An 18,436-nucleotide genomic window follows, 5' to 3' on the forward strand; every position below is an offset into this window, starting at 1 on the left:
GGGAGAAGAGACGCTGGTCCACTGTTGGATTGCTGCCATAGAAATGTTACATGGCAATACGCAGAGCAATTCCCGCAAAGCAATGGGAGACTGTCTGTACCGAGGCCCGTTAGCTCAGTTGGTTAGAGCGTCGTGCTAATAACGCGAAGGTCGTGGGTTCGATCCCCCCACGGGCCACTACGATTTTACTGTTTCAAAAAGGCAACGCCGATTTCCCCGTGGAAGTATGGTGACAAAGAAATCGTCACATTGTGTGGGAGCTGATAGGGGACCCGAACGCGACTTGTCGGGACGCGCTAAAACATTTCACTGGTCACAGCACGCTGAACACACAGTTTCTCGTCCGATCACCACAACTGCGCGACGTCGGGCGTTGTCAGTGCTTGGGCGGGTGACCGCCTGCGAACATAGGGCACTGTCGACAGTTTCAATTCGTATTTCTCTTTCCTCTTCGGTTTCGGAGCTGCAGCGCTATTCGGTCAAGGGCACTGGCGCCACGTTTTGCCTCTCGGTATGCCAAGTCGCGCCGTGCGGCCACAGTGAAATGAAGGAGCGTGTTGTAAAATTTTCAACAAAGAAAAAAAAAAAGAAATCTACTAGTAATAAAACTGAATTTGTCTGACAGAACATGTAAAATCAGACAATACATGATAACAGGCAGCAGGTATTTACTCGAGGCATAAGTAATGTTGTGCCCGCCTCGCCATACCTCTCTCAGTCGTTTCGCGTGCTTGTCCTTTTGATATAGGCCGATTGGAGAGCGTCAGCTCTCGCGTCAGCTGAGCAAAGTCGAGACAAGTCGAGACTCAAGGGGAATCGACGCACACGCTAGAGGGTGGCGTGCAGCGAGTAAGATGGGCAAAGAAACATTAATTTAAGGACGCGTGGCAAAAGTACTCATACGCAAAAGTAAAAGCCTGCTGCGGTGGCCGGGAATCGAACCCGGATCAACTGCTTGGAAGGCAACTATGCTGACCATTACACCACCACCGCACAGTTCCGTCGCGCGCCTCGCGAGCCGCGCTGTGTCTGCTTCCCGCCTGTCGGCGGCGCCTGAAGGTGGTCGTAGCTGTAGGCGCGTTACGGGGTAGGCGAGCTCATCCAGGCAGCGTCTCTAGGCACGTTTCGCGTCCTTTGGCAAGAGTCGTCGCGTGCGTGCGCCGCAAGAGTACTTAGACGATCATTTTTAAGCAGTGCAGTGCAGGATTCAGCGTCTGTAGCATTCTCTCGAGAGGATGCGACGGCGCTGGACGGCAGTCCCACTTTCCCCTCAGACGTCTGCCGCGGAAAGCACCAGGAAGCTGTGAACTAGCTGAGCATCGGTGGTTCAGTGGTAGAATGCTCGCCTGCCACGCGGGCGGCCCGGGTTCGATTCCCGGCCGATGCATCGTTTTGTTTTTTCTCCGATAGTGGTGCTGCGTGTCTTTCGCACTCGAACTGCGTGAGCCATGAGAATGAACCGCGGGATTCCGTGTGGAAAGAAGCAATCATGCAGCGCGCACGACTGCTCGTTTGGACTCTTGCGTGCTATTGTACATACTGGCGTCGGCCTAACATCGCAAGTTGCCTGCCGCGCCGGGAATGCACGTGTAGCAACAGAAAAAATGAGCCAGGGAGTGCAGACTCTGTACCACTGGTATTCGGTACTTAGCAAGATTCCAGAAGGTGTGGCGTTCGCCAGCCTCGGTAGCGCAGTAGGCAGCGCGTAAGTCTCATAATCTTAAGGTCGTGAGTTCGATCCTCACCCGGGGCATTTAATTTACTGTCGTTCACAGCTAAGTCGACGGCTCTGGGGTTGCGAAGGATCGAAACACTTAGTAGTTTGTTATCCACAAGGCTTCAACGACTCAGCGTGAAAATGTTTACTTCCTGTTACTACTAGTTGCAGTTCTTTTGTAAAATTTTCAAGAAAAAAAGTACTAGTAATAAAACTGAATTTCGTATGATATAACATGTAAAGTCACACAATGTATGACCTGCTATATAATGACTGGCAGCAGGTCTTTACTTGCGAAATAAGTAAATAAATATTACTACTTACAGCTTTGCTTTTCCTCCTACCCCTGTAACAACGAGGCCAAAAGAAATGGACTGAGACTTTTGCCATGCGCGAGAAGATGCTCGCAAACAGGGAAAGTGCGACACGGAAAGCGAGTGGAGGGGGTGTAAACCCGGAGAACGATGTGCACGTCCGGTGTGGTCTAGTGGCTAGGATACCTGGCTTTCACCCAGGAGGCCCGGGTTCGATTCCCGGTACCGGAATGGAATTTTTTCGGAACAAATCACGACAAGTTTTGACCGTGCGAAATGCTGTTTCACGTCCTCCTCGCATTATAGCTACTGGTTCGTAAACGTCAGCTGACAACAGTCGAGAGAAACGGGCACGCAACGAAATTACTACGAGCAGCGGCATAGAGGGAGAAGAGACGCTGGTCCACTGTTGGATTGCTGCCATAGAAATGTTACATGGCAATACGCAGAGCAATTCCCGCAAAGCAATGGGAGACTGTCTGTACCGAGGCCCGTTAGCTCAGTTGGTTAGAGCGTCGTGCTAATAACGCGAAGGTCGTGGGTTCGATCCCCCCACGGGCCACTACGATTTTACTGTTTCAAAAAGGCAACGCCGATTTCCCCGTGGAAGTATGGTGACAAAGAAATCGTCACATTGTGTGGGAGCTGATAGGGGACCCGAACGCGACTTGTCGGGACGCGCTAAAACATTTCACTGGTCACAGCACGCTGAACACACAGTTTCTCGTCCGATCACCACAACTGCGCGACGTCGGGCGTTGTCAGTGCTTGGGCGGGTGACCGCCTGCGAACATAGGGCACTGTCGACAGTTTCAATTCGTATTTCTCTTTCCTCTTCGGTTTCGGAGCTGCAGCGCTATTCGGTCAAGGGCACTGGCGCCACGTTTTGCCTCTCGGTATGCCAAGTCGCGCCGTGCGGCCACAGTGAAATGAAGGAGCGTGTTGTAAAATTTTCAACAAAGAAAAAAAAAAAAGAAATCTACTAGTAATAAAACTGAATTTGTCTGACAGAACATGTAAAATCAGACAATACATGATAACAGGCAGCAGGTATTTACTCGAGGCATAAGTAATGTTGTGCCCGCCTCGCCATACCTCTCTCAGTCGTTTCGCGTGCTTGTCCTTTTGATATAGGCCGATTGGAGAGCGTCAGCTCTCGCGTCAGCTGAGCAAAGTCGAGACAAGTCGAGACTCAAAGGGAATCGACGCACACGCTAGAGGGTGGCGTGCAGCGAGTAAGATGGGCAAAGAAACATTAATTTAAGGACGCGTGGCAAAAGTACTCATACGCAAAAGTAAAAGCCTGCTGCGGTGGCCGGGAATCGAACCCGGATCAACTGCTTGGAAGGCAACTATGCTGACCATTACACCACCACCGCACAGTTCCGTCGCGCGCCTCGCGAGCCGCGCTGTGTCTGCTTCCCGCCTGTCGGCGGCGCCTGAAGGTGGTCGTAGCTGTAGGCGCGTTACGGGGTAGGCGAGCTCATCCAGGCAGCGTCTCTAGGCACGTTTCGCGTCCTTTGGCAAGAGTCGTCGCGTGCGTGCGCCGCAAGAGTACTTAGACGATCATTTTTAAGCAGTGCAGTGCAGGATTCAGCGTCTGTAGCATTCTCTCGAGAGGATGCGACGGCGCTGGACGGCAGTCCCACTTTCACCTCAGACGTCTGCCGCGGAAAGCACCAGGAAGCTGTGAACTAGCTGAGCATCGGTGGTTCAGTGGTAGAATGCTCGCCTGCCACGCGGGCGGCCCGGGTTCGATTCCCGGCCGATGCATCGTTTTGTTTTTTCTCCGATAGTGGTGCTGCGTGTCTTTCGCACTCGAACTGCGTGAGCCATGAGAATGAACCGCGGGATTCCGTGTGGAAAGAAGCAATCATGCAGCGCGCACGACTGCTCGTTTGGACTCTTGCGTGCTATTGTACATACTGGCGTCGGCCTAACATCGCAAGTTGCCTGCCGCGCCGGGAATGCACGTGTAGCAACAGAAAAAATGAGCCAGGGAGTGCAGACTCTGTACCACTGGTATTCGGTACTTAGCAAGATTCCAGAAGGTTTGGCGTTCGCCAGCCTCGGTAGCGCAGTAGGCAGCGCGTAAGTCTCATAATCTTAAGGTCGTGAGTTCGATCCTCACCCGGGGCATTTAATTTACTGTCGTTCACAGCTAAGTCGACGGCTCTGGGGTTGCGAAGGATCGAAACACTTAGTAGTTTGTTATCCACAAGGCTTCAACGACTCAGCGTGAAAATGTTTACTTCCTGTTACTACTAGTTGCAGTTCTTTTGTAAAATTTTCAAGAAAAAAAGTACTAGTAATAAAACTGAATTTCGTATGATATAACATGTAAAGTCACACAATGTATGACCTGCTATATAATGACAGGCAGCAGGTCTTTACTTGCGAAATAAGTAAATAAATATTACTACTTACAGCTTTGCTTTTCCTCCTACCCCTGTAACAACGAGGCCAAAAGAAATGGACTGAGACTTTTGCCATGCGCGAGAAGATGCTCGCAAACAGGGAAAGTGCGACACGGAAAGCGAGTGGAGGGGGTGTAAACCCGGAGAACGATGTGCACGTCCGGTGTGGTCTAGTGGCTAGGATACCTGGCTTTCACCCAGGAGGCCCGGGTTCGATTCCCGGTACCGGAATGGAATTTTTTCGGAACAAATCACGACAAGTTTTGACCGTGCGAAATGCTGTTTCACGTCCTCCTCGCATTATAGCTACTGGTTCGTAAACGTCAGCTGACAACAGTCGAGAGAAACGGGCACGCAACGAAATTACTACGAGCAGCGGCATAGAGGGAGAAGAGACGCTGGTCCACTGTTGGATTGCTGCCATAGAAATGTTACATGGCAATACGCAGAGCAATTCCCGCAAAGCAATGGGAGACTGTCTGTACCGAGGCCCGTTAGCTCAGTTGGTTAGAGCGTCGTGCTAATAACGCGAAGGTCGTGGGTTCGATCCCCCCACGGGCCACTACGATTTTACTGTTTCAAAAAGGCAACGCCGATTTCCCCGTGGAAGTATGGTGACAAAGAAATCGTCACATTGTGTGGGAGCTGATAGGGGACCCGAACGCGACTTGTCGGGACGCGCTAAAACATTTCACTGGTCACAGCACGCTGAACACACAGTTTCTCGTCCGATCACCACAACTGCGCGACGTCGGGCGTTGTCAGTGCTTGGGCGGGTGACCGCCTGCGAACATAGGGCACTGTCGACAGTTTCAATTCGTATTTCTCTTTCCTCTTCGGTTTCGGAGCTGCAGCGCTATTCGGTCAAGGGCACTGGCGCCACGTTTTGCCTCTCGGTATGCCAAGTCGCGCCGTGCGGCCACAGTGAAATGAAGGAGCGTGTTGTAAAATTTTCAACAAAGAAAAAAAAAAAAGAAATCTACTAGTAATAAAACTGAATTTGTCTGACAGAACATGTAAAATCAGACAATACATGATAACAGGCAGCAGGTATTTACTCGAGGCATAAGTAATGTTGTGCCCGCCTCGCCATACCTCTCTCAGTCGTTTCGCGTGCTTGTCCTTTTGATATAGGCCGATTGGAGAGCGTCAGCTCTCGCGTCAGCTGAGCAAAGTCGAGACAAGTCGAGACTCAAGGGGAATCGACGCACACGCTAGAGGGTGGCGTGCAGCGAGTAAGATGGGCAAAGAAACATTAATTTAAGGACGCGTGGCAAAAGTACTCATACGCAAAAGTAAAAGCCTGCTGCGGTGGCCGGGAATCGAACCCGGATCAACTGCTTGGAAGGCAACTATGCTGACCATTACACCACCACCGCACAGTTCCGTCGCGCGCCTCGCGAGCCGCGCTGTGTCTGCTTCCCGCCTGTCGGCGGCGCCTGAAGGTGGTCGTAGCTGTAGGCGCGTTACGGGGTAGGCGAGCTCATCCAGGCAGCGTCTCTAGGCACGTTTCGCGTCCTTTGGCAAGAGTCGTCGCGTGCGTGCGCCGCAAGAGTACTTAGACGATCATTTTTAAGCAGTGCAGTGCAGGATTCAGCGTCTGTAGCATTCTCTCGAGAGGATGCGACGGCGCTGGACGGCAGTCCCACTTTCACCTCAGACGTCTGCCGCGGAAAGCACCAGGAAGCTGTGAACTAGCTGAGCATCGGTGGTTCAGTGGTAGAATGCTCGCCTGCCACGCGGGCGGCCCGGGTTCGATTCCCGGCCGATGCATCGTTTTGTTTTTTCTCCGATAGTGGTGCTGCGTGTCTTTCGCACTCGAACTGCGTGAGCCATGAGAATGAACCGCGGGATTCCGTGTGGAAAGAAGCAATCATGCAGCGCGCACGACTGCTCGTTTGGACTCTTGCGTGCTATTGTACATACTGGCGTCGGCCTAACATCGCAAGTTGCCTGCCGCGCCGGGAATGCACGTGTAGCAACAGAAAAAATGAGCCAGGGAGTGCAGACTCTGTACCACTGGTATTCGGTACTTAGCAAGATTCCAGAAGGTTTGGCGTTCGCCAGCCTCGGTAGCGCAGTAGGCAGCGCGTAAGTCTCATAATCTTAAGGTCGTGAGTTCGATCCTCACCCGGGGCATTTAATTTACTGTCGTTCACAGCTAAGTCGACGGCTCTGGGGTTGCGAAGGATCGAAACACTTAGTAGTTTGTTATCCACAAGGCTTCAACGACTCAGCGTGAAAATGTTTACTTCCTGTTACTACTAGTTGCAGTTCTTTTGTAAAATTTTCAAGAAAAAAAGTACTAGTAATAAAACTGAATTTCGTATGATATAACATGTAAAGTCACACAATGTATGACCTGCTATATAATGACAGGCAGCAGGTCTTTACTTGCGAAATAAGTAAATAAATACTACTACTTACAGCTTTGCTTTTCCTCCTACCGCTGCAACAACGAGGCCAAAAGCAAAGGACTGTGACTTTTGCCATACGCGAGAAGATGCTCGCAAACAGGGAAAGTGCGTAACGGAAAGCGAGTGGCTGGGGGTGTAAACCCGGAGAAGAATGTGCACGTCCGGTGTGGTCTAGTGGCTAGGATACCTGGCTTTCACCCAGGAGGCCCGCGTTCGATTCCCGGTACCGGAATGGAATTTTTTCGGAACAAATGACGACAAGTTTTGACCGTGCGAAATGCTGTTTCACGTCCTCCTCGCATTATAGCTACTGGTTCGTAAACGTCAGCTGACAACAGGCGAGAGAAACGGGCACGCAACGAAATTACTACGAGCAGCGGCATAGAGGGAGAAGAGACGCTGGTCCACTGTTGGATTGCTGCCATAGAAATGTTACATGGCAATACGCAGAGCAATTCCCGCGAAGCAATGGGAGACTGTCTGCAGCGAGGCCCGTTAGCTCAGTTGGTTAGAGCGTCGTGCTAATAACGCGAAGGTCGTGGGTTCGATCCCCCCACGGGCCACTGCGATTTTACTATTTCAAAAAGGCAACGCCGATTTCCCCGGGGAAGTATGGTGACAAAGAAATCGTCACATTGTGTGGGAGCTGATAGGGGACCCGAACGCGACTTGTCGGGACGCGCTAAAACATTTCACTGGTCACAGCACGCTGAACACACAGTTTCTCGTCCGATCACCACAACTGCGCGACGTTGGGCGTTGTCAGTGCTTGGGCGGGTGACCGCCTGCGAACATAGGGCACTGTCGACAGTTTCAATTCGTATTTCTCTTTCCTCTTCGGTTTCGGAGCTGCAGCGCTATTCGGTCAAGGGCACTGGCGCCACGTTTTGCCTCTCGGTATGCCAAGTCGCGCCGTGCGGCCACAGTGAAATGAAGGAGCGTGTTGTAAAATTTTCAACAAAGAAAAAAAAAAAAGAAATCTACTAGTAATAAAACGGAATTTGCCTGACAGAACATGTAAAATCAGACAATACATGATAACAGGCAGCAGGTATTTACTTGTGGCATAAGTAATGTTGTGCCCGCCTCGCCATACCTCTCTCAGTCGTTTCGCGTGCTTGTCCTTTTGATATAGGCCGATTGGAGAGCGTCAGCTCTCGCGTCAGCTGAGCAAAGTCGAGACAAGTCGAGACTCAAGGGGAATCGACGCACACGCTAGAGGGTGGCGTGCAGCGAGTAAGATGGGCAAAGAAACATTAATTTAAGGACGCGTGGCAAAAGTACTCATACGCAAAAGTAAAAGCCTGCTGCGGTGGCCGGGAATCGAACCCGGATCAACTGCTTGGAAGGCAACTATGCTGACCATTACACCACCACCGCACAGTTCCGTCGCGCGCCTCGCGAGCCGCGCTGTGTCTGCTTCCCGCCTGTCGGCGGCGCCTGAAGGTGGTCGTAGCTGTAGGCGCGTTACGGGGTAGGCGAGCTCATCCAGGCAGCGTCTCTAGGCACGTTTCGCGTCCTTTGGCAAGAGTCGTCGCGTGCGTGCGCCGCAAGAGTACTTAGACGATCATTTTTAAGCAGTGCAGTGCAGGATTCAGCGTCTGTAGCATTCTCTCGAGAGGATGCGACGGCGCTGGACGGCAGTCCCACTTTCCCCTCAGACGTCTGCCGCGGAAAGCACCAGGAAGCTGTGAACTAGCTGAGCATCGGTGGTTCAGTGGTAGAATGCTCGCCTGCCACGCGGGCGGCCCGGGTTCGATTCCCGGCCGATGCATCGTTTTGTTTTTTCTCCGATAGTGGTGCTGCGTGTCTTTCGCACTCGAACTGCGTGAGCCATGAGAATGAACCGCGGGATTCCGTGTGGAAAGAAGCAATCATGCAGCGCGCACGACTGCTCGTTTGGACTCTTGCGTGCTATTGTACATACTGGCGTCGGCCTAACATCGCAAGTTGCCTGCCGCGCCGGGAATGCACGTGTAGCAACAGAAAAAATGAGCCAGGGAGTGCAGACTCTCTACCACTGGTATTCCAGAAGCTGTGGCGATCGCCTGCCTCGGTAGCGCAGTAGGCAGCGCGTAAGTCTCATAATCTTAAGGTCGTGAGTTCGATCCTCACCCGGGGCATTTAATTTACTATCGTTCACAGCTAAGTCGACGACTCTGGGGTTGCGAAGGAGCGAAACACTTAGTAGTTTGTTATCCACAAGGCTTCAACGACTCAGCGTGAAAATGTTTACATCCCGTTATTACTAGTTGCAGTTCTTTTGTAAAATTTTCAAGAAAAAAAGTACTAGTAATAAAACTGAATTTCGTATGATATAACATGTAAAGTCACACAATGTATGACCTGCTATATAATGACAGGCAGCAGGTCTTTACTTGCGAAATAAGTAAATAAATACTACTACTTACAGCTTTGCTTTTCCTCCTACCGCTGCAACAACGAGGCCAAAAGCAAAGGACTGTGACTTTTGCCATACGCGAGAAGATGCTCGCAAACAGGGAAAGTGCGTAACGGAAAGCGAGTGGCTGGGGGTGTAAACCCGGAGAAGAATGTGCACGTCCGGTGTGGTCTAGTGGCTAGGATACCTGGCTTTCACCCAGGAGGCCCGGGTTCGATTCCCGGTACCGGAATGGAATTTTTTCGGAACAAATGACGACAAGTTTTGACCGTGCGAAATGCTGTTTCACGTCCTCCTCGCATTATAGCTACTGGTTCGTAAACGTCAGCTGACAACAGGCGAGAGAAACGGGCACGCAACGAAATTACTACGAGCAGCGGCATAGAGGGAGAAGAGACGCTGGTCCACTGTTGGATTGCTGCCATAGAAATGTTACATGGCAATACGCAGAGCAATTCCCGCGAAGCAATGGGAGACTGTCTGCAGCGAGGCCCGTTAGCTCAGTTGGTTAGAGCGTCGTGCTAATAACGCGAAGGTCGTGGGTTCGATCCCCCCACGGGCCACTACGATTTTACTGTTTCAAAAAGGCAACGCCGATTTCCCCGTGGAAGTATGGTGACAAAGAAATCGTCACATTGTGTGGGAGCTGATAGGGGACCCGAACGCGACTTGTCGGGACGCGCTAAAACATTTCACTGGTCACAGCACGCTGAACACACAGTTTCTCGTCCGATCACCACAACTGCGCGACGTCGGGCGTTGTCAGTGCTTGGGCGGGTGACCGCCTGCGAACATAGGGCACTGTCGACAGTTTCAATTCGTATTTCTCTTTCCTCTTCGGTTTCGGAGCTGCAGCGCTATTCGGTCAAGGGCACTGGCGCCACGTTTTGCCTCTCGGTATGCCAAGTCGCGCCGTGCGGCCACAGTGAAATGAAGGAGCGTGTTGTAAAATTTTCAACAAAGAAAAAAAAAAAAGAAATCTACTAGTAATAAAACGGAATTTGCCTGACAGAACATGTAAAATCAGACAATACATGATAACAGGCAGCAGGTATTTACTTGTGGCATAAGTAATGTTGTGCCCGCCTCGCCATACCTCTCTCAGTCGTTTCGCGTGCTTGTCCTTTTGATATAGGCCGATTGGAGAGCGTCAGCTCTCGCGTCAGCTGAGCAAAGTCGAGACAAGTCGAGACTCAAGGGGAATCGACGCACACGCTAGAGGGTGGCGTGCAGCGAGTAAGATGGGCAAAGAAACATTAATTTAAGGACGCGTGGCAAAAGTACTCATACGCAAAAGTAAAAGCCTGCTGCGGTGGCCGGGAATCGAACCCGGATCAACTGCTTGGAAGGCAACTATGCTGACCATTACACCACCACCGCACAGTTCCGTCGCGCGCCTCGCGAGCCGCGCTGTGTCTGCTTCCCGCCTGTCGGCGGCGCCTGAAGGTGGTCGTAGCTGTAGGCGCGTTACGGGGTAGGCGAGCTCATCCAGGCAGCGTCTCTAGGCACGTTTCGCGTCCTTTGGCAAGAGTCGTCGCGTGCGTGCGCCGCAAGAGTACTTAGACGATCATTTTTAAGCAGTGCAGTGCAGGATTCAGCGTCTGTAGCATTCTCTCGAGAGGATGCGACGGCGCTGGACGGCAGTCCCACTTTCACCTCAGACGTCTGCCGCGGAAAGCACCAGGAAGCTGTGAACTAGCTGAGCATCGGTGGTTCAGTGGTAGAATGCTCGCCTGCCACGCGGGCGGCCCGGGTTCGATTCCCGGCCGATGCATCGTTTTGTTTTTTCTCCGATAGTGGTGCTGCGTGTCTTTCGCACTCGAACTGCGTGAGCCATGAGAATGAACCGCGGGATTCCGTGTGGAAAGAAGCAATCATGCAGCGCGCACGACTGCTCGTTTGGACTCTTGCGTGCTATTGTACATACTGGCGTCGGCCTAACATCGCAAGTTGCCTGCCGCGCCGGGAATGCACGTGTAGCAACAGAAAAAATGAGCCAGGGAGTGCAGACTCTCTACCACTGGTATTCCAGAAGCTGTGGCGATCGCCTGCCTCGGTAGCGCAGTAGGCAGCGCGTAAGTCTCATAATCTTAAGGTCGTGAGTTCGATCCTCACCCGGGGCATTTAATTTACTATCGTTCACAGCTAAGTCGACGACTCTGGGGTTGCGAAGGAGCGAAACACTTAGTAGTTTGTTATCCACAAGGCTTCAACGACTCAGCGTGAAAATGTTTACATCCCGTTATTACTAGTTGCAGTTCTTTTGTAAAATTTTCAAGAAAAAAAGTACTAGTAATAAAACTGAATTTCGTATGATATAACATGTAAAGTCACACAATGTATGACCTGCTATATAATGACAGGCAGCAGGTCTTTACTTGCGAAATAAGTAAATAAATACTACTACTTACAGCTTTGCTTTTCCTCCTACCGCTGCAACAACGAGGCCAAAAGCAAAGGACTGTGACTTTTGCCATACGCGAGAAGATGCTCGCAAACAGGGAAAGTGCGTAACGGAAAGCGAGTGGCTGGGGGTGTAAACCCGGAGAAGAATGTGCACGTCCGGTGTGGTCTAGTGGCTAGGATACCTGGCTTTCACCCAGGAGGCCCGGGTTCGATTCCCGGTACCGGAATGGAATTTTTTCGGAACAAATGACGACAAGTTTTGACCGTGCGAAATGCTGTTTCACGTCCTCCTCGCATTATAGCTACTGGTTCGTAAACGTCAGCTGACAACAGGCGAGAGAAACGGGCACGCAACGAAATTACTACGAGCAGCGGCATAGAGGGAGAAGAGACGCTGGTCCACTGTTGGATTGCTGCCATAGAAATGTTACATGGCAATACGCAGAGCAATTCCCGCGAAGCAATGGGAGACTGTCTGCAGCGAGGCCCGTTAGCTCAGTTGGTTAGAGCGTCGTGCTAATAACGCGAAGGTCGTGGGTTCGATCCCCCCACGGGCCACTGCGATTTTACTATTTCAAAAAGGCAACGCCGATTTCCCCGGGGAAGTATGGTGACAAAGAAATCGTCACATTGTGTGGGAGCTGATAGGGGACCCGAACGCGACTTGTCGGGACGCGCTAAAACATTTCACTGGTCACAGCACGCTGAACACACAGTTTCTCGTCCGATCACCACAACTGCGCGACGTTGGGCGTTGTCAGTGCTTGGGCGGGTGACCGCCTGCGAACATAGGGCACTGTCGACAGTTTCAATTCGTATTTCTCTTTCCTCTTCGGTTTCGGAGCTGCAGCGCTATTCGGTCAAGGGCACTGGCGCCACGTTTTGCCTCTCGGTATGCCAAGTCGCGCCGTGCGGCCACAGTGAAATGAAGGAGCGTGTTGTAAAATTTTCAACAAAGAAAAAAAAAAAAGAAATCTACTAGTAATAAAACGGAATTTGCCTGACAGAACATGTAAAATCAGACAATACATGATAACAGGCAGCAGGTATTTACTTGTGGCATAAGTAATGTTGTGCCCGCCTCGCCATACCTCTCTCAGTCGTTTCGCGTGCTTGTCCTTTTGATATAGGCCGATTGGAGAGCGTCAGCTCTCGCGTCAGCTGAGCAAAGTCGAGACAAGTCGAGACTCAAGGGGAATCGACGCACACGCTATAGGGTGTAAGATGGCGAAAGAAACATTAATTTAAGGACGTGTGGCAAAAGTACTCATACGCAAAAGTTAAAGCCTGCTGCGGTGGCCGGGAATCGAACCCGGATCAACTGCTTGGAAGGCAACTATGCTGACCATTACACCACCACCGCACAGTTGCCTTCCGCGCCTCGCCAGCCGCGCTGTGTCTGCTTCCCGCCTGTCGGCGGCGGCAGAAGGTGGTCGTAGCTGTAGGCGCGTTACGGGGTAGGCGAGCTCATCCAGGCAGCGTCTCTACGCACATTTCGCGTCCTTTGGCAAGAGTCGTCGCGTGCGTGCGCCACAAGAGTACTTAGACGATCATTTTTAAGCAGTGCAGTGCAGGATTCAGCGTCTGTAGCAATCTCTCGAGAGGATGCGACGGCGCTGGACGGCAGTCCCACTTTCCCCTCAGACGTCTGCGCGGAAAGCACCAGGCAGCACGTCGCGCGGAGCTCCGCTGCCGTCGTCGATTTGTTTACATCGCCGGGACTTTGGCGCTTCGTTCTTCGTGATTTCTGACTTCAAGATTTGTAAGTAACAAAATGTCGACATTTTCAAGAGCTAACACCGCTCAGTGTGTCTTTGATAGAAGTGCTGTCCGCCCTACCGCATTTGAAATACACGAATGGTTATTCGAAGACTTAAAGATACCGGAAGAAATCGTAGACACTTTTCAATTGGACTTTGTTCAGTATTGCTTGTTCTTGAAATTTACCTCTGGTGACATGTGTGAAAAATTTGTTGCTAAATTTGGTGGCAGTCGCCGTTTTAAACATGCAGACGGCAGTATTAGTACTGTGCAAATCGTGGCGTCAGGGTATGGAATTCGAACTGTCCGTGTTTTTAATGTACCACCGGAATGCCCTGATCAAATTTTATCTCGTGCTTTGTCTCGTTTTGGTGACATTCTGAATATTACAATGGAGAAGTGGTCGAGTGCATACCGTTACAAAGTAGCTAGTGGTGTGCGTAGTGTCCGGATGGATTTGAGACAACATATTCCTTCCTATTTTGTAATCGGTGGAGTTCGTGCACAAATCTCATATATCGGGCAACCGCCGACATGTGCCGTATGCCATTCCACGGAACATTTGAGGGGTGACTGCCCTCGACGGCGGCCAGTTCAGTTACCGCGCGAAGATGTGGGTGGTGGCGATAAGTTTGTGCCTCTTATGAGTGAGGTTGTAGCAGGAACATCCTTTACCGGTCCGACCGATCGTCCGACCGCCCGACCGACGGCCATTGTTTCCATCGAAGACACGCCTGTCGCGGAACATGGTAACACGACTGTCGGGCAGGAGGAAATGGAGGTTGTCCAGGACCCGCCTACCCCGACCGACCGGGTTGATGACGAAAGGGACATACGCCCTGTTAATACTGCTGCCGTTCAATCGGAGTCGGTGGAGGCAACAGACGCTTCTTTACCCCCGCCGTCCCTCCCGGTACCAACTTCTGCCGATACTGTACCGCTTTCAGCGGAAAGCAAAAAGCAACGTCGCCAGCGGGGCAAGGGTAAACAGGTCAAGGATCAGAACCCGGCCGTCCTCGCGAATCCGCCAGCCACGGAGAGTGGCAGTGAAAGTGAGGCAATGTCACAGGGTTCCTCCCGTAGTAGCAGCCCCGCCAGGACAGAGAAGATTCGAGCACACACTGAACGGTTGAAACAATTTCTCAGTGCCGGGAAGGAACAGGACATTGCCGCTGCGAAGCGTAAGTTGGAACAGAGCAGTGAGCAGTCACCACAGCGCCCGCGCAAACATTCTGCGCCGTCACAGCCGGCCGTCGCATCGCGCGGTGGCCAGGCGGAAGCCACCAAGCCGTCGGGCGACGCACGACCACCCCCGCCACCTGACACTCACAGCCCGTGGTGGCAGCAGCAGGAGGACGAGGGGGGCCAGTAGAAATGCGCGCAGACCCACATCGTTGTCATGAGTCCACCTACATTGCGCTTGACCTAGAAAGAATGTGTCTTGAACTGTGTCCGGTGTATTGTTGTGCCATGTTTTTGTAGACTTGCTACTAACCACTACAGTGTTTTAAGAACAATTGAAATTTCCATTTTATGCCAGCTGCCATTCATTTAAGTGTCAGTCCAGCGTTTTTATCACTTCGTTCGTGCTTTTTATATTGCTCTGTCTTGTCCATCTGCTTACAATGTCAACGCACCCACACCCATCGAGTGTGTTTTCTGTTTTGACATTAAACGTTGCCGGTATCTCAGCGGTGCACAAGGTAGCTGCTTTTAAAGATGTATTATATCATGGAAATTTTAGTATTGCCCTTCTTCAAGAAGTGTCTAGTGATGTTTTTAGCAATATTCCAGGCTACGATGTTATTTACAATCTTAATAGTGACAATAACTGTGGCACAGCAATTTTATTTAAGTCGTTTTTCGAACCTACGGACATCAGACTTCTCCCTGATGGTCGTGTACTGGCGTGTGTCATTGCGGGCGTCCAATTTGTCAACGTGTATGTGCCCTCGGGGACTGATCAAAAACGCACAAGAGCTCGTTTTTTTACCACGGACGTATGCCCCTTTTTGGCTACGGCTCGTCCCATTATATTCGGTGGTGATTTCAATTGTGTTGTTGCCAATGCGGACCAATATCCCACCCCCACTAAATGTGCAGAACTGAATACCCTTTTAACTGCAGCGGAATTGCGTGATTCGTGGCGTCACTACCACCCCATCATGACGCAGTATACGCACTTTTCTGCTGGAGGAGCCAGTAGAATTGATAGAATCTACGTATCACGGGAGCTAACAGACGCTTTATGCGCAGTCGAAGTTCTGCCTGTCGCCATGAGTGATCATTGTGGCTACGTGTGTGCTTTGCGGTTGCAGTGCTGTCGCACGAAATCTCTTCCAACATATTGGAAATTGAATACCGGGTATCTGGGTGCCGAAGGGCTCCGTGCGGAGGTGCGTGTTGCGTGGCAGCGGTGTTTAGCGAAAGTCCACAATTACGGGTCCTGCATCGAGTGGTGGGTGGCGCATGCCAAACCGATTTTGCGGAAGGCGGCGCAATTATATAGTCGCGAAGCGAGTTACTGGCACAGGCGTACGTTGGCATTTTATCAGCAGTGCTTACAGGATGCTATCAATTCACCTGTTGGCCCCGACGCCAACGTTAGACTCCGTCTGAGCAAAATTAAAGCCAGAATTCTGCGGTTGCACCGGGAAAGGTCGAAAGGTTTAACGATTCGGAGCCGTCCCTTGTGCCACATCGATGACGAGGAGCCGTCGCTCTATCATCTTGCCCGGGAGAAGAAACAGGCTCGCAAAAAGTATATTGATGCGTTGGAAACTGATGCGGGGATTGTCTTATCGCAGCGGCACGAAATTGTCCGCCATATCGCCGACTATTATACTTCGCTTTTTCACGACGCTACCGCGGACGGCGAGGCCACGCGGCTTTTATTACAAGACTTAGTCGACTGCTTGTCCGATCATGACCGTGAAGAGCTGGTTGCAGAGATGTCGAACCAGGAAGTATTACAGATATTGAAAGCCAGTACAACGGGCAAGTCGCCTGGACCCGACGGTCTTCCTACAGAATTTTATATTGCTTTCTGGGATATTGTAGGGGACAAATTTACGGTAGTGGTGAACGAAGTGCTTCGCGGCATTGCCATCCCGAGTCAGTTTCTCGAAGGGCACATTGTTCTTATCCCCAAAAAACGGGGTACGTGCCGTGTCACCGATCTGAGGCCAATTACGCTGTTAAATGCTGATTACAAGCTGGCGGCCAGATGTGTTGCGGCGAAGATGCAGGCGGTCATGGACAATGTCATCTGTCCATATCAATCTTGCGGCGTTAAGAGGCGGACCATATTCAATGCGGCATCTACCTATCGTGACGTCATCGCTTACTCCGCCGTCCACCGACTTTCAGCAGCTGTCCTCTCTGTGGACTTTGCCAATGCGTTTGACCGGATGAGCCACGATTATTTGACGCAAGTTATGGAAAGGCTGGGTTTTGGCTTCCGCTTCATTCGCGTGATTCGCCATTTCCTGACAGGGGCCAGTTCGGTGGTGACAATTAATGGATGGCGAACGCCACCTATAGTTCTTAGTAGATCGGTGCGACAGGGCTGTCCCTTATCTATGTACCTTTTTGTAATTGCTTTGGACCCACTGTTGCGAGCGCTAGACCGCACGATAGGCGGCGTGGATATTCATCGTGCCTCAGTGAAGTGTCTCGCTTACGCTGACGACGTAGGTGTTTTTATCGGCGACGACACCGATTTTCATCAAATCCGGCCCTTACTGGGGTTGTACGAATGTGCGTCGGGTGCCCTGATTAATCCAAGGAAGACTGTATTGATTCCTTTAGGAAATTGCGAAGTGGATCCCGATCAGACTTGGTTTCGAGTAGCCCGTACTCATACGATCTTGGGCCTCGATGTTACCGCTAATCCTCAGCAGATGCGGGCGCGCACCTGGCGCCGGCTGCTCAATCATGTCAAAGGCCTCTGTAAGACTTACGCCAGCCGACGCCTCACCCTCCTCCAGAAGGTCGACCTAATTAACAGCGCCGTGTATTCCAAGGCCTGGTACGTGGCACAACTCCTGGACGTTCCGCGACCACTCGCCCGGTCATTCTCGCAGGCCGCGTACTGGCTCCTGTGGCGCCACGAAATTTTCAAGGTTCGGGCGGCGACCTGCGTCCTCGACACCACCTTCGGGGGACTCGGCCTCGTAGATTTTTCCCGGAAGTGTTCGGCGCTGCTGGTGCACCGCACGGCCGCCCTGCAAGCTGACAGCCCGGATGGAACGGCGGCGGCCATGCTCGTCGCTTACCGTCCGCCCTCCGAGAGCGCACCGGTGTCCGTGGTGGGCATCCCGTATCAACTCGGCTACGTCAGAGCTTACTACCTGCAGCGGAGCTACGTCCTGGAAGCGGCGCTGGACAGGAACCGGAATGTTCGCGGATTGTATGCGGCAATGGTGGGGCGGCCACCCCCTCACAAGCTCGCTCTTCGCTTCCCCGCGACCAACTGGCGGCAAGTGTGGCTTAATATTCATCATTCCGTGTTGCCCTCCGGCGTTCGGTCCCAATGGTATAAACTGGTCAACAATACGGTGGCCACAAACCAACGTCTCTCGGACATCCGCTTGCTGCCGTCTGCCAACTGTGGTGCTTGCGGCGTTCCGGACACACGGGAGCATCGCTTTCAATGTCGCCTTGTGTCGGCCGTCTGGGAACTGTGTAGGGTCATGGTGGCTCTGATCAACAGGACGACACCCTCACACGTGACTGTCAATGATGTTCTTGCGCCAGGGTTTAAACCGTTCCCTCGCGCGAAGCACAATACAATGGTGTGGCTCCTAGGCCACACGGTCTATGCAATTCTGGACTGCCAAGTTAAGGACGTGTGTACTTATTTAGCGTACATGTGGGATGCACATTCCCATGTAAAGCGGCTCAAGCATTACAACGAACTTTTTGCCAATTTTCTACGTGCAGCGTTACAACATGGTTACGCGAAGACGTTCAATCATTGATACACAGAAAACTCTGTTGAA

The 18,436-nt window shown here is 51.8% G+C and overlaps 27 non-coding genes across 27 annotated transcripts; 21 read left to right on the forward strand and 6 right to left on the reverse strand.

Annotated features, from left to right (window-relative positions):
• Positions 1–103: 103 nt before the first annotated feature.
• Positions 104–177, forward strand: Trnai-aau (transfer RNA isoleucine (anticodon AAU)). The gene has a single exon. It is a non-coding gene; the product is annotated as a tRNA-Ile (tRNA).
• Positions 178–921: 744 nt separating this feature from the next.
• Positions 922–993, reverse strand: Trnag-ucc (transfer RNA glycine (anticodon UCC)). Its single transcript has one exon. It is a non-coding gene; the product is annotated as a tRNA-Gly (tRNA).
• A 323-nt stretch (positions 994–1,316) lies between these two features.
• Positions 1,317–1,387, forward strand: Trnag-gcc (transfer RNA glycine (anticodon GCC)). Its single transcript has one exon. It is a non-coding gene; the product is annotated as a tRNA-Gly (tRNA).
• Positions 1,388–1,680: 293 nt separating this feature from the next.
• Positions 1,681–1,753, forward strand: Trnam-cau (transfer RNA methionine (anticodon CAU)). Its single transcript has one exon. It is a non-coding gene; the product is annotated as a tRNA-Met (tRNA).
• A 437-nt stretch (positions 1,754–2,190) lies between these two features.
• Trnae-uuc (transfer RNA glutamic acid (anticodon UUC)) lies at positions 2,191–2,262 on the forward strand. The gene has a single exon. It is a non-coding gene; the product is annotated as a tRNA-Glu (tRNA).
• Positions 2,263–2,519: 257 nt separating this feature from the next.
• On the forward strand, positions 2,520–2,593 carry Trnai-aau (transfer RNA isoleucine (anticodon AAU)). Its single transcript has one exon. It is a non-coding gene; the product is annotated as a tRNA-Ile (tRNA).
• A 745-nt stretch (positions 2,594–3,338) lies between these two features.
• On the reverse strand, positions 3,339–3,410 carry Trnag-ucc (transfer RNA glycine (anticodon UCC)). Its single transcript has one exon. It is a non-coding gene; the product is annotated as a tRNA-Gly (tRNA).
• A 323-nt stretch (positions 3,411–3,733) lies between these two features.
• Positions 3,734–3,804, forward strand: Trnag-gcc (transfer RNA glycine (anticodon GCC)). The gene has a single exon. It is a non-coding gene; the product is annotated as a tRNA-Gly (tRNA).
• A 293-nt stretch (positions 3,805–4,097) lies between these two features.
• Trnam-cau (transfer RNA methionine (anticodon CAU)) lies at positions 4,098–4,170 on the forward strand. The gene has a single exon. It is a non-coding gene; the product is annotated as a tRNA-Met (tRNA).
• A 437-nt stretch (positions 4,171–4,607) lies between these two features.
• Trnae-uuc (transfer RNA glutamic acid (anticodon UUC)) lies at positions 4,608–4,679 on the forward strand. Its single transcript has one exon. It is a non-coding gene; the product is annotated as a tRNA-Glu (tRNA).
• Positions 4,680–4,936: 257 nt separating this feature from the next.
• Positions 4,937–5,010, forward strand: Trnai-aau (transfer RNA isoleucine (anticodon AAU)). The gene has a single exon. It is a non-coding gene; the product is annotated as a tRNA-Ile (tRNA).
• Positions 5,011–5,755: 745 nt separating this feature from the next.
• Trnag-ucc (transfer RNA glycine (anticodon UCC)) lies at positions 5,756–5,827 on the reverse strand. Its single transcript has one exon. It is a non-coding gene; the product is annotated as a tRNA-Gly (tRNA).
• A 323-nt stretch (positions 5,828–6,150) lies between these two features.
• On the forward strand, positions 6,151–6,221 carry Trnag-gcc (transfer RNA glycine (anticodon GCC)). Its single transcript has one exon. It is a non-coding gene; the product is annotated as a tRNA-Gly (tRNA).
• Positions 6,222–6,514: 293 nt separating this feature from the next.
• Positions 6,515–6,587, forward strand: Trnam-cau (transfer RNA methionine (anticodon CAU)). The gene has a single exon. It is a non-coding gene; the product is annotated as a tRNA-Met (tRNA).
• A 438-nt stretch (positions 6,588–7,025) lies between these two features.
• Trnae-uuc (transfer RNA glutamic acid (anticodon UUC)) lies at positions 7,026–7,097 on the forward strand. Its single transcript has one exon. It is a non-coding gene; the product is annotated as a tRNA-Glu (tRNA).
• A 257-nt stretch (positions 7,098–7,354) lies between these two features.
• Trnai-aau (transfer RNA isoleucine (anticodon AAU)) lies at positions 7,355–7,428 on the forward strand. The gene has a single exon. It is a non-coding gene; the product is annotated as a tRNA-Ile (tRNA).
• A 745-nt stretch (positions 7,429–8,173) lies between these two features.
• On the reverse strand, positions 8,174–8,245 carry Trnag-ucc (transfer RNA glycine (anticodon UCC)). The gene has a single exon. It is a non-coding gene; the product is annotated as a tRNA-Gly (tRNA).
• Positions 8,246–8,568: 323 nt separating this feature from the next.
• Trnag-gcc (transfer RNA glycine (anticodon GCC)) lies at positions 8,569–8,639 on the forward strand. The gene has a single exon. It is a non-coding gene; the product is annotated as a tRNA-Gly (tRNA).
• Positions 8,640–8,915: 276 nt separating this feature from the next.
• Trnam-cau (transfer RNA methionine (anticodon CAU)) lies at positions 8,916–8,988 on the forward strand. The gene has a single exon. It is a non-coding gene; the product is annotated as a tRNA-Met (tRNA).
• A 438-nt stretch (positions 8,989–9,426) lies between these two features.
• Trnae-uuc (transfer RNA glutamic acid (anticodon UUC)) lies at positions 9,427–9,498 on the forward strand. Its single transcript has one exon. It is a non-coding gene; the product is annotated as a tRNA-Glu (tRNA).
• A 257-nt stretch (positions 9,499–9,755) lies between these two features.
• Positions 9,756–9,829, forward strand: Trnai-aau (transfer RNA isoleucine (anticodon AAU)). Its single transcript has one exon. It is a non-coding gene; the product is annotated as a tRNA-Ile (tRNA).
• Positions 9,830–10,574: 745 nt separating this feature from the next.
• On the reverse strand, positions 10,575–10,646 carry Trnag-ucc (transfer RNA glycine (anticodon UCC)). The gene has a single exon. It is a non-coding gene; the product is annotated as a tRNA-Gly (tRNA).
• Positions 10,647–10,969: 323 nt separating this feature from the next.
• Positions 10,970–11,040, forward strand: Trnag-gcc (transfer RNA glycine (anticodon GCC)). Its single transcript has one exon. It is a non-coding gene; the product is annotated as a tRNA-Gly (tRNA).
• Positions 11,041–11,316: 276 nt separating this feature from the next.
• Trnam-cau (transfer RNA methionine (anticodon CAU)) lies at positions 11,317–11,389 on the forward strand. The gene has a single exon. It is a non-coding gene; the product is annotated as a tRNA-Met (tRNA).
• A 438-nt stretch (positions 11,390–11,827) lies between these two features.
• On the forward strand, positions 11,828–11,899 carry Trnae-uuc (transfer RNA glutamic acid (anticodon UUC)). The gene has a single exon. It is a non-coding gene; the product is annotated as a tRNA-Glu (tRNA).
• Positions 11,900–12,156: 257 nt separating this feature from the next.
• On the forward strand, positions 12,157–12,230 carry Trnai-aau (transfer RNA isoleucine (anticodon AAU)). Its single transcript has one exon. It is a non-coding gene; the product is annotated as a tRNA-Ile (tRNA).
• A 733-nt stretch (positions 12,231–12,963) lies between these two features.
• On the reverse strand, positions 12,964–13,035 carry Trnag-ucc (transfer RNA glycine (anticodon UCC)). The gene has a single exon. It is a non-coding gene; the product is annotated as a tRNA-Gly (tRNA).
• Between the last annotated feature and the right edge of the window lie 5,401 nt (positions 13,036–18,436).

This window comes from Schistocerca cancellata, chromosome 2 (assembly GCF_023864275.1).
Source record: "Schistocerca cancellata isolate TAMUIC-IGC-003103 chromosome 2, iqSchCanc2.1, whole genome shotgun sequence".
NCBI classification, from domain to species: domain Eukaryota; kingdom Metazoa; phylum Arthropoda; class Insecta; order Orthoptera; family Acrididae; genus Schistocerca; species Schistocerca cancellata.